This window comes from Humulus lupulus, chromosome 3 (genome assembly GCF_963169125.1).
Source record: "Humulus lupulus chromosome 3, drHumLupu1.1, whole genome shotgun sequence".
Lineage (NCBI taxonomy): Eukaryota > Viridiplantae > Streptophyta > Magnoliopsida > Rosales > Cannabaceae > Humulus > Humulus lupulus.
In genome coordinates, this window is record NC_084795.1 from 118234201 (window position 1) to 118244852 (window position 10652).

The following is a 10652-nucleotide window of genomic DNA, read 5'->3' on the forward strand; positions in this document are numbered from 1 at the left end:
AAACCTCACTTGGACTAAAGGACGAATGGTTTGCAATTATAGGAACAAAATAGCTACTGAGCAATTGATAGCAAATCACCTATGGTATTGAGAATTGCTCATTTGTCAGAAAAATAGAGCATGAGAGAATACAAGACTGAATCATAATTGGTTTTAAATAAGAGTATTTAAATTATTTTCTTTCGCCCTGTGTTACATAAGCTCCTACTTCTGCCAATTCAACATACAGAACATCACCTAAATGATCTTGAGCATGATAGGTTATGCCTACAGTAGCCCAATTTTCGTCCAAGTTACCCCTTCATGGGAGTCAGCTAACTTAAAATCCTTCACAACTGCATCACAGAAATTAGATAAGTAAGTTAAAAACAACAAAATCTAGTAACTGAAAAATTTAGATAGCATTTTACAATCCTCTAGTCCCCAAAAATTAACTATTCGACATATAATAGCCTCCCAATATTGCCTGGAATTTGGTATCCCTTTCAAAACTTCAGCATTCCCAACAATATATACACACCCACACACACATGATAGCAGTAACCAACAAAGGACATAGCAAAAAAAAAAAAAAATTCTGCCAATTTGACTTTTTTTTTTTAAAGAAACCTCCATGCCAGAAATATATATGTTGCCAAAAAGAAAAGAAAAAAAGAATAAGTGGTGAAATCAAATTACAGTAAGAACATATGTTTATATGACTAATTTATGCTAGTGCTATTTTTCAATGTCAAAAATAATATTAGTTATTCGATATTTTGAATCTTCATCTTAATGTGAATAACTCATTGAGATAAAATTTCTCTGTATATTATTTCCTTAAACAATGAGAACCAAACAAATTATGATATCGAAGTCTCAAACAGCAATAAAGCATATAGGTACATTGCAGATGTAAACGATCAAATTATGCATCCAAATGACCATAAAATAAATTGATGTTAATCAAAACATGAAACACTATAACACGGGTGACAATCTCATTAGTAATTGTAGCTTTTATAGTACTTTATTCAACTTAAAACACAATAATCGACTAAAAAAATATCCAACAAACATATCGACAACAAGAATATTATACAACTTCATTTCTAGGAAAAGATACCCAAAATAACGAAATTTATAACAAATGTGTAAGAAACCTTGAATTAAAATGTTGGATATTTCCTGAATCAAGAATTAAACCCCACCATGAAAAAAATATACATTTGTATATATGAAATGGTCAAAACATTTTGACGAACAAACATAATAGACTCAAAACTCCGCTGATATCGACAAACCCCATCAACAATCATCCTCTCAAAGATCACCATCACACACCTTAATATTTCATTCACAAATATATGTAAACATATATCTCTATATACATTATCATATATAGAAGAAAACTTTGGTGATGATCAGCTCAACAACATAACTGAAGAACAGAGTAACAAAAACAAGAAAGATTGAAAATAAGAAATGGGATTGACCTACCACAAGCAAAGCCTTTTGAAGCCAGATTCTAAGGTATGAGGCAGCCCCTCAAGCCCATACCATCCTTGCAGCCATTTTTGTTTCAGCTCCAATCCACCCATTAAAAAAAAAACAAACAAACAAAAACAAAATTACCCACAACGAAAAGCCAGGAATGAAACCCACCACATTTTCAAAAATGAAAATCAATGGACCCAACCTGCGCCACCAATTAACCTCACCAATCGACCTACTCTTCAACAAATTTAACTTAAAAACTTGAGAGACTCAACCAACCCACCCAAGCAGACGAACTAGGCCGACGAAATAAAGTAATGGGGAGGGAGAGATAACATAAATATCAGATTCTACGAAAACTCTTTTACCCCAAACCCAAGATTACACAAGAATTAAACGTTCTTAATTAAAATAATCAGATAAAAAAAATTAAATGTAATAGATGGTAGCCATTTGCTAAGAAGTATGAAAGGGTATATGTGTATTTTAATATATTCTCAATGAAACACCTTAATCCTGCCGTCCATTAGTGTTCTAACAACTGAAAATAGAAGGACTTAGTCCTTCGAATCCAACAGAGGGACTAAAGAAAGGCCCTTAAAATATATTGTACATATAATATTAACACTATTTATATATATATATATTTATTTATTAAAAAAGTAAAGGGGCTAGGTTGAGTCGGTTTTGATTTGAGTTGGCCCGGTTCATCGGCTAACTGACTGTTTTGTGCACCCCAATTCAGAAAGAAGAAAGATAGCAAGAAGAAAGTTCATTACGATATGATATAAATTTGATATGAAAATTGCAAACCTTTGAAGCAAATGTCGATGCCGGGAAATTATTGTTCAACATTTTTGCAATAATATGGTTGTTCTTGATGTGTTTAGTTTTGTGTATGATAACGAAGATCTAATAATAATTTGTATCCTGATAGTGCCTTTTTAGAAGACCTTATTGTGCTTGTCTTTAATGTCATATAAAATTAATCTAAATTTGGTTTGCAAAGTATTACTTAGGGTTGGCAATATGGGGTGGCGGGGCGAGACTCCGCGATGCCCCGCCCCTAATGGGGTGGGTTTTCCCTGCATTAAACGAGGTCGGTCATTAAATAAAGTGGGTTGATTTTTCCCCACATTAAACTGGGTGGGGTATGTTAGACCAGACCCACCTCGTGACCCGACCCATATACTTATTTATATTTAAAAAAAATCAAAGCCCATAGCATAAACACGGCTTTGATACTTAGATGTTTAAAAAGTCTTAGTAGTTTTTTCTATTTAGTGACTTATTTTGTTTTTTTTTTTTGCAACTCACTTATTTTATTGTTAGTCATGCGTAGAACCAACTTTTTTGGGACAATTAGATTATGAAAAGAAGTGAAGGTTGGCATTAGAATATGCTTTTATGAAGGTTGAGAATTATATTTTTTTGTTGGTTTTGAATTTTCTTTTGAGGGCTATTGTTTTGGAGGATGATAGTTGTTTGACAGCTTAAGAAATTTTATTTTGTTTCCACTATAAAAAAAAAAAAGCAGGTCAATGGAGCGAGCCGGTTGACTCGCTGCCCCATTGTGTTTGACCTACCCCACCCCATTTATTAAACTAGGCGAGTTGTTTCGCAGGGAAGGTTTTGTTGTGGGACGGGTCAACCTGCCCTATTGACATTCCTAGTATCACTTGTCAATTGTACTAGTATGAGTTTTAATATACACTAGTATTCATCAACCATACATTCATTAAATAAATAAAATACTACATTGTTCAGTTTGTAAGTTGGTAAACTTGATAATAAGTAAAATACATTTGTGTTGCTTACAAACTTCAAAATGTGTAGTAACCAAAATACATTTTTGGTATAAGACACTATAAGAGTGTTAAGTCAATTTAAGCCAAGATACAACCACTGTGTGTATTTAAAAAAAGACCAATTTTTCAAAACAAAAACCAACTTCAGGCCTAAACTAACAAAGTAGTGTCTTCACTGTGTTGGCTGAGTTTGGAACAAATCTGGGGGCAATTCAACTTCGGTGAACTCCTCATATTGTTTCATGTCCTACAATAAATAAGTGGTTAAAAAATAGATACAAAAAAGATCATGTTGAGCCAATGTATAAATAGTCAAAAAATTTAACCTAAACTGTTGCACGAAGAATGCCACCATGACATCTCTCCCTCAATTTCCTTGAGCTTAACTTGTGTTTTGTATGGCAGAAGTGGTTGCCTTATCCTTTTGCTAGAACTATAGGTGTTGGTTGATCTATAACTGGAGGTGTTTTGCATGTACGTCTTGTGTGACCGATTTGCATACAATTTTTGCAAGTCTTTGAGTTGGATATGGGCTTCAGGGTCCTCTCTTCTTGTGCAACCTATTGGGATCGGTTATAATACAAAGTCAAATGTAAAACCTTAACAATTTCACATAATGGTAATGTAAAATTTTACTTTTTGTTGTAGGCATTTAAAAATTATAATTTTCGGTCTAAAGTATTACATTGATATATCTAAGGGGCCTAAAAAGTTTGGAAACATTTTGAGGTGTTTACCATTTTTGAGCCAGTGGGACAATCACTTAGAGAGGCAACACATCCCTTGATGTTTTAAAAAATGAGATTACATAACAGGTGATATATCGCCTATCTATAGGTGACACATTGCCTAAGAGGTGACATATCGCCGAAAGATAGGCAACCTGTTTCATACAAGTTACATTTTTTCCTATTTTTTTGATGTGTTTAAAAGCTCTAATCTTATTGGTGAGACTTAATGACAGTGCCTACACAATTTAAAGGTTTTTTCTAGAGTTGTGAGGTCTTGATCACATTTCCCAACTCTCTCTCTAGCCACTCTCTATCTGTCTAACTTTCAAAGATCACAAGTTTTCGCCAAGAGATTCATAAATAAATTGGTTGTCTTTTGAATTAAAAAGGTTTGCTCAATCTCAATTCCCTTTCCTACTAGAGAAAGCCTCAAGTATCCATAGAGGGCTAGGAAATAGGATATTTGGACAATGATACATCTCATGTATAAACCTTGGTTTTAATTCTCCATCAACATAGAAGATTCAAATGGTAATCTACATAAGGTTTGAAGCTTTCAATAAAACAAAGGGTTTGTTTTACATCTATGGTTTTCACTTCTTTTCTCTTCTCTTTTGTTGGACTCTGTCGATTGGAATTTTTTGTAGACTCATATTATATTGGTGGTGTAATTTCACTTTTCCCTAATATTCATGTTCTCTATTATCTAATTTGTGATATTCTTCCTCACGATGGAAGAAGCGCAAAGAAGTTGAGCAAATTTGTCAAGGTCACATCCTCAATGCCCTCTTGGACCATATATACAACCTCTACACCAACTCCAAGTCCACCAAAGATATATGGGAGGCCGTAGAAAACAAATACAAATCTGATGAGGAAGGTACTAAAAAGTATCTTATTACTCAATATATGGAACTCAAGTTTTATTTTATTTTATTTTAAACCTCTCCTCCCCTAAATCCATGAGTTACAAATCATTGTAAACAACCTTTCTACCCTCAAAATTATATTGGCAGAGCCATTCCTTGCTGGTGGCAACATGACCAAGTTGCATCCATCATAGAGGGGATATAGGAAGAAAACCCTTCATATGAATTAAGAGACTTCTTTGGAAGAGTTTCTAAAGCACTTGAAAATTGAGGAAGACTGTGTTGGTATTAAAAGTGTAAATCATAGATATGCAACAAAATTGGTTTTTAATAATTTTATCACTAGCAGCCAGGATCATACATATATAGATATATTAAATTACATACAAATAGATTAGAGATTACCTCTTGAAGCCTATCAAGTATCCATGAATCTTTTTGTATAAATCAACAATCTTCCAATCCAGATTTTGAAAGCTCATACATTGATCTTCCAGACTAATCCTCAAACACACAAGGACGTGTGTGGGCACGTAGGATTCAAAATGTTGATTTAAGACTCTCTAGATGTACTCAACACATGAGATCTAGAGGTTTGATTGAGATAAGATGTATTAGATAGTTTTTCAGGTTTAGGGAAAACTATCGCTTTCTTTTCAGAGAAAGAGTCTGACAGTTTAAACTTTTTAATTGTTTAAAACAACTTATTCCTGAAAGTATCTCTCTTTCACTTTTATAAAGATAACCAACCTAATTAATTAATCTTTATTTTATTTAAATTAAAATGACCAGTTATAACTCATTTAATTTTAATAAGAATTAAATTTTAATGTTAAACGTCAAGTTTATATAGATAATTAATTCTCATCGGTCCTGTCATATATAATCTCTATTATATACAACACCTTTAGTAAGATGTCTATCCACATCAGTAATCCGATTCTAGATCACTTGCATCACGTATGCTCAGTAAACCGCACTAGTAGCCATTCATTAAAGATTCCTTACTTTAATATGTTAATGACTATATCATTCATTATTTATGATCTTAATTCACTCGTACTAATACAAGATCATATTCTCATGAATGAATAAGGAATTTTGTTTATATTATTATATAATTAATTCAAACACTAATTATAACATTCAAACATAATAAAATTGTACCTTTATTTAATTCAATAAAATGTCTTTACATGCTTTTAGGGCATTAATCCTAACAATCTTCCAATTTCCCTCAAAGCAAGTGAGGCATCTCTATTAATCCCATGTAGCATACATGACCCATAAACGACTATGCAGGATGTCTTGGTAAACAGGTCTGCCAGGCTCTGTTCCGATGCTATGCACAATCTCTCTAACCAGATTGTGCACAATCTCTCTAACCAGATGGTATTTCCTATCTATATGCTTTCCTCTCTTATGGCTTCTAGGTTCCTTGGAATTAGCTACTGCTCCACTATTGTCATAATATAGGATTAATGCCTTATCCAAATCTAGAACTACTTCCAGACTAGTGTAGAACTTCCTCAACCAAACCTCTTCTTTAGCTGCTTCACAAGCCGCTATATACTTGGCTTCCATGGTTAAATATGCAATACTTGATTGTTTAATACTTCTCCATAATACAGCCCCTCCACCAAGAGTGAATACTGACCTAGTGTCGACTTACAACTGTCTTTGTCTGATTGGAAATCAGAATCAGTGTATCCAGTATGGTTTAACTCAACCGCTTAATATACAAGCATATAGTCTCTCGTTCTCCTTACATACTTGAGAATGTTCTTTACTGAAATCTAGTGTTCCATACCTGGATTTGATTGATAACGACTCACAATCCCTACTACATAGTATATGTTAGGCCTAGTACACAACATAGCATACATAAGACTCCCAACTACTGAAGCATAGGGATACTTTCTCTTGTCCTTTTTCTCCTAAGGTGTCTTTGGACATTGCTCTTTAGAAAGAGTAATTCCATGTTGGTCGGTAACGGACATTTCTTGGAATTCTCCATAGAGAACCTTTCAAGCACTTTATCTATATAATTAGCTTAAGAAAGTGTCAAGAGCTTGTTCTTCCTATCCCTTAGGATCTGGATTCCTCGAACATAACTCACCTCGCCCAAATCTTTCATTTGGAACTTTTCAGCTAATCACTTCTTTACGTTTGACAGTGTCTCTACGTCATTGCCAACGAGGAGAATGCCATCCACATAAAGAACTAAGAAACCATCACTTTTCCATTGATATATTTATCTACACATGCTTCATTGACATTCTATTTGAAGCCATATGCTTTAATTGTTTCATCAAAGGTGATATTCTAAGATCTAGATGCTTCCTTTAATCAATAAATGGATTTTAGCGACTTGCACACCTTTTCATCTTCCCCATTCTTAATGAATCCTTTTGGTTGTACCATATAGATACTTTCATCAAGATAGCCATTAAGGAAGGTTGTCTTGACGTCCATCTGCCATATCTCATAATCATACATGGCAACTATGGATAATAGGATGCAAATGGATTTCAGCATGTCCACAGGAGAAAAAGTTTCTTCATAATCAATACCTTCTCTTTGAGTGTAACCTTTGGCTACTAGCCTTGCTTTGAAAGTCCCATCATTCAAATCTACACCTCTTTTCTTCTTGTATATCCATTTACACCCAATGGGCCTGACATCTTTAGGTGGGTCTACAAGTTCCCAAAAAAAATTGGAATACATGGATTCCATTTCATGGTTCATGGTTTCTTGCCATTTATCCTTTTCAGAATCATCCATAGTCTCTTTGAAGGTTAATGGATCGTCCTTGTCTGTATTAGAAACAAGGACATGTGCCTCATGTTCGTAACGAACAGATTGTCTCAGAATCCTCCCACTACGACGATGCACTGGGGTTTCCTTTTTAGGAATAGTGGTTTCCTTGCATTGTCGTTTATCATTTAATGATGACGATGAAAGTGATGGAATGTTATCAGATGTGAGTTCCTCCAATACTACTTTGCTCTGAGGTTTATAGTTATTCATATTGTTGTGTTCAAGGAAGGTCGCATTTGTAGAAACAAATACCTTTTGGTCCTTCGGACTATAGAAGTAACCACCTCTTGTTTCCGGAGCATAGCCCACAAAAATGCATACTTCAGGCCTTGAATTAAGTTTCCCTAATTTAGGTTTAAGAACATGAGCAGGACAGCAATTGCAGAAATGGAGCAAACTAGGCTTGTTTCCATTCCATTCTTCCAGTGACATTTTGCTTATGGTCTTAGATGGGTTCACATTCAAAATGTAAGTCGCCGTTTGAAGTGCATATACCCAGAATGAGAAAGGAAGTAAAGAGTAGATTAACATAGACCTGGCCATGTCCAACAAGGTCTTGTTTCTTCTTTTCGAAACACCATTTTGCTGTGGCATTCCAGATGTTGTGAGTTGGGATAGAATATTGTACGCCCTAAATATCTGCGAGCTATCGACGAGCTGGAAAAGGGCCTAATTCGATCCGCCACGTGTAAATCATCCGCCCGGAGCTGTTATTACGGGTTTCCACCTGTCCAGTCCGAGTTGATTAGAGAGTTAGCAGTTCACTCAAAGGCAGCGGGTCAGCGGTATGGATATCACGAGCTGGTGCTGCATCAAGCTCGTGGTGCGGCTCAAGTCTGACACCCAAACCCTTGTAAAGATAACCACGCAATGTAAACGTGCATATATTAGACATCACGTGTCTATTCCATTTCTGAATTCTCGGGCACGTAGTATAAACGTGTGTATTCGGACATCCCACGACTGGCTTGGGCCATGCGGCCCATTAACCCTCCTTACCTATTGATTAGACCACACTACCCTGTCAGGTTTTAGGAATTAATCACCAGTATCACAGAGATGACGTGAAAGGTAAAGAGATCACGGGATGACCCCCTTTGCCAGCCCAGGTACCCTCTCCCTATAAATACCAAGACCCTGGGCATTGCAAGGGGTTGGCATATTTTTTGTAAAGAAACACTCTGTAAGGAATAGTCAAGAGATATCAATAATATCGACTGGTGGACTAGAGGGATTTTAACCTTCAAACCACCTAAAAACAAAGGAGTGATCACCTTCCCATGTTATTAATTTCCCAAGTCTAGAAGTAAACTATTTTCATATTATGGTTCACTAATTAGCACTAATCCATCATGTTTATTCGTATAATTATTAGTTGGCGAAGAACCGCGTCAACAGTTTGGTGCTTTCATTGAGAGGATTTAGATTGGTGCTATCGCAAAAACCTGATCATGGTGGTTACTCGTTCGAGACATGGTAATGAGGCGGATCAACATGATGGGCAGGAGGCCCAACATGTCGCCATATCCGATGAACAAAACCCTGAGATCCAGCAGCGACTGGGAAAGCAGCCTATGGGTCAGGGCGACACCGGGAGTTCGGCACCCCGGCTGCCAAATCCGAACCCGGATTTCCTCACGGTGATAGAAATGGAGAACATACAGTTGAGGAGTTAGCTGTCAAGAGTAAACAAGCAAATCGAAGAAGTCTTGGCCCGGTTACCCCCTCTTACAACCGACGCTAACGTCGGAAAGAGGCAAAGTGGGACTCATAAGTCCCGCCGGGATAACCGGTCCAGGCCCAGTCGATCAGTCAGAGCCTCGACTCCGAGTTCTACCCCCACATCACACCACCACTAGGAAACTGTGTTTGAGGAGTTTCCTAGGGCCAATCAGCAATTCAGCCGATCATTTCGAACCTCAACTCCTAGCTCGGTTCCACCATCGAACGCACCTAGAAGGGCCTGAGGCAGCTCGCAGAGGAGATCTGGGGAGGGCTCGCGAAGACAGCCTGCTTCGACCAGCCATCCTGCACCACGGTCAGACCGCCAAGCGCAGGATGCGGGGGATGATAGAGTGGAGCGACTGTGACCTAACTTGATCTGCCCAGACGGGACTATGATCGCGTCACCAGTTAGGCATCCCCCGTCCCCAATAAGATACCCATCTCCTCCCCATCCAGTTCGGTACATTCCGCCTCATGGGAGCAGCAGGAGAAATCCTCCTTCCGCCGGTCCCTCCCATCGCAGCCGAGCGCGCGGGGAAGTCCCGGATTCTCACCCTCAGCAGCGGGCTCCGAGTTTTTCAAACGAGAGTTACTGGACCGGGAGCCACCGAAGTGGCAGGTCTGGTGAAGACTTGCGCAATCGCTTGAGTTCGGCGCAAAGCCCTCGGCCCACCCCGAGGGCCGACCTTCGAGATCACCTCAACTCAAAGAGGGGAGATCTGGCTAAAAATGGTAATCATGCTCACCGAGGGGATGGTCTTTTGGAAGTACGTGACAGTGGGAGTGTCCCACCTAACCAAGCTCAAGCTTGGAGGGACAATAACCCGCCTAACTCTTACTATGGAACTGGAGCTGTTGAACAACCCCAGAACAACCAAGGAAGTAAGGACCAAACCCTAGAGCGTTTAACTCAGATGGAGGAGCTAATGAAGAAGCTCTTGTCAGACAAGGAAAAAGACGAATATGACTTGGGGACGAACTCGAGCTCTTCACCCCCAGCATAGTAGCCACGACGTATCCACTGGGTTTCCGGATGCCCCACTTGTGTAAGTTCGATGGAGATAGAGACTCGTCGAATAATTTGGGTATATTCAACACCCTGATGATGGCCCACAACATCGGCCACGAGCTAAGGTGTTTGATATTTCCTTCCACCTTGACTGGGCCGGCCAGGCAATAGTTCAAGCAGTGTAAAAAGCAGTCCATCAGCTCGTGGAAAAATG

At 37.9% G+C, this 10652-nt stretch overlaps 1 long non-coding RNA gene across 1 annotated transcript; it reads right to left on the bottom strand.

The window, feature by feature from the left end:
- Positions 1-64: 64 nt before the first annotated feature.
- On the bottom strand, positions 65-2391 carry LOC133821321 (uncharacterized). Its single transcript, XR_009887474.1, has 2 exons — positions 1480-2391; positions 65-335 (listed from the first exon to the last, which is right to left on the bottom strand). It is a non-coding gene; the product is annotated as an uncharacterized LOC133821321 (long non-coding RNA).
- Positions 2392-10652: the final 8261 nt, after the last annotated feature.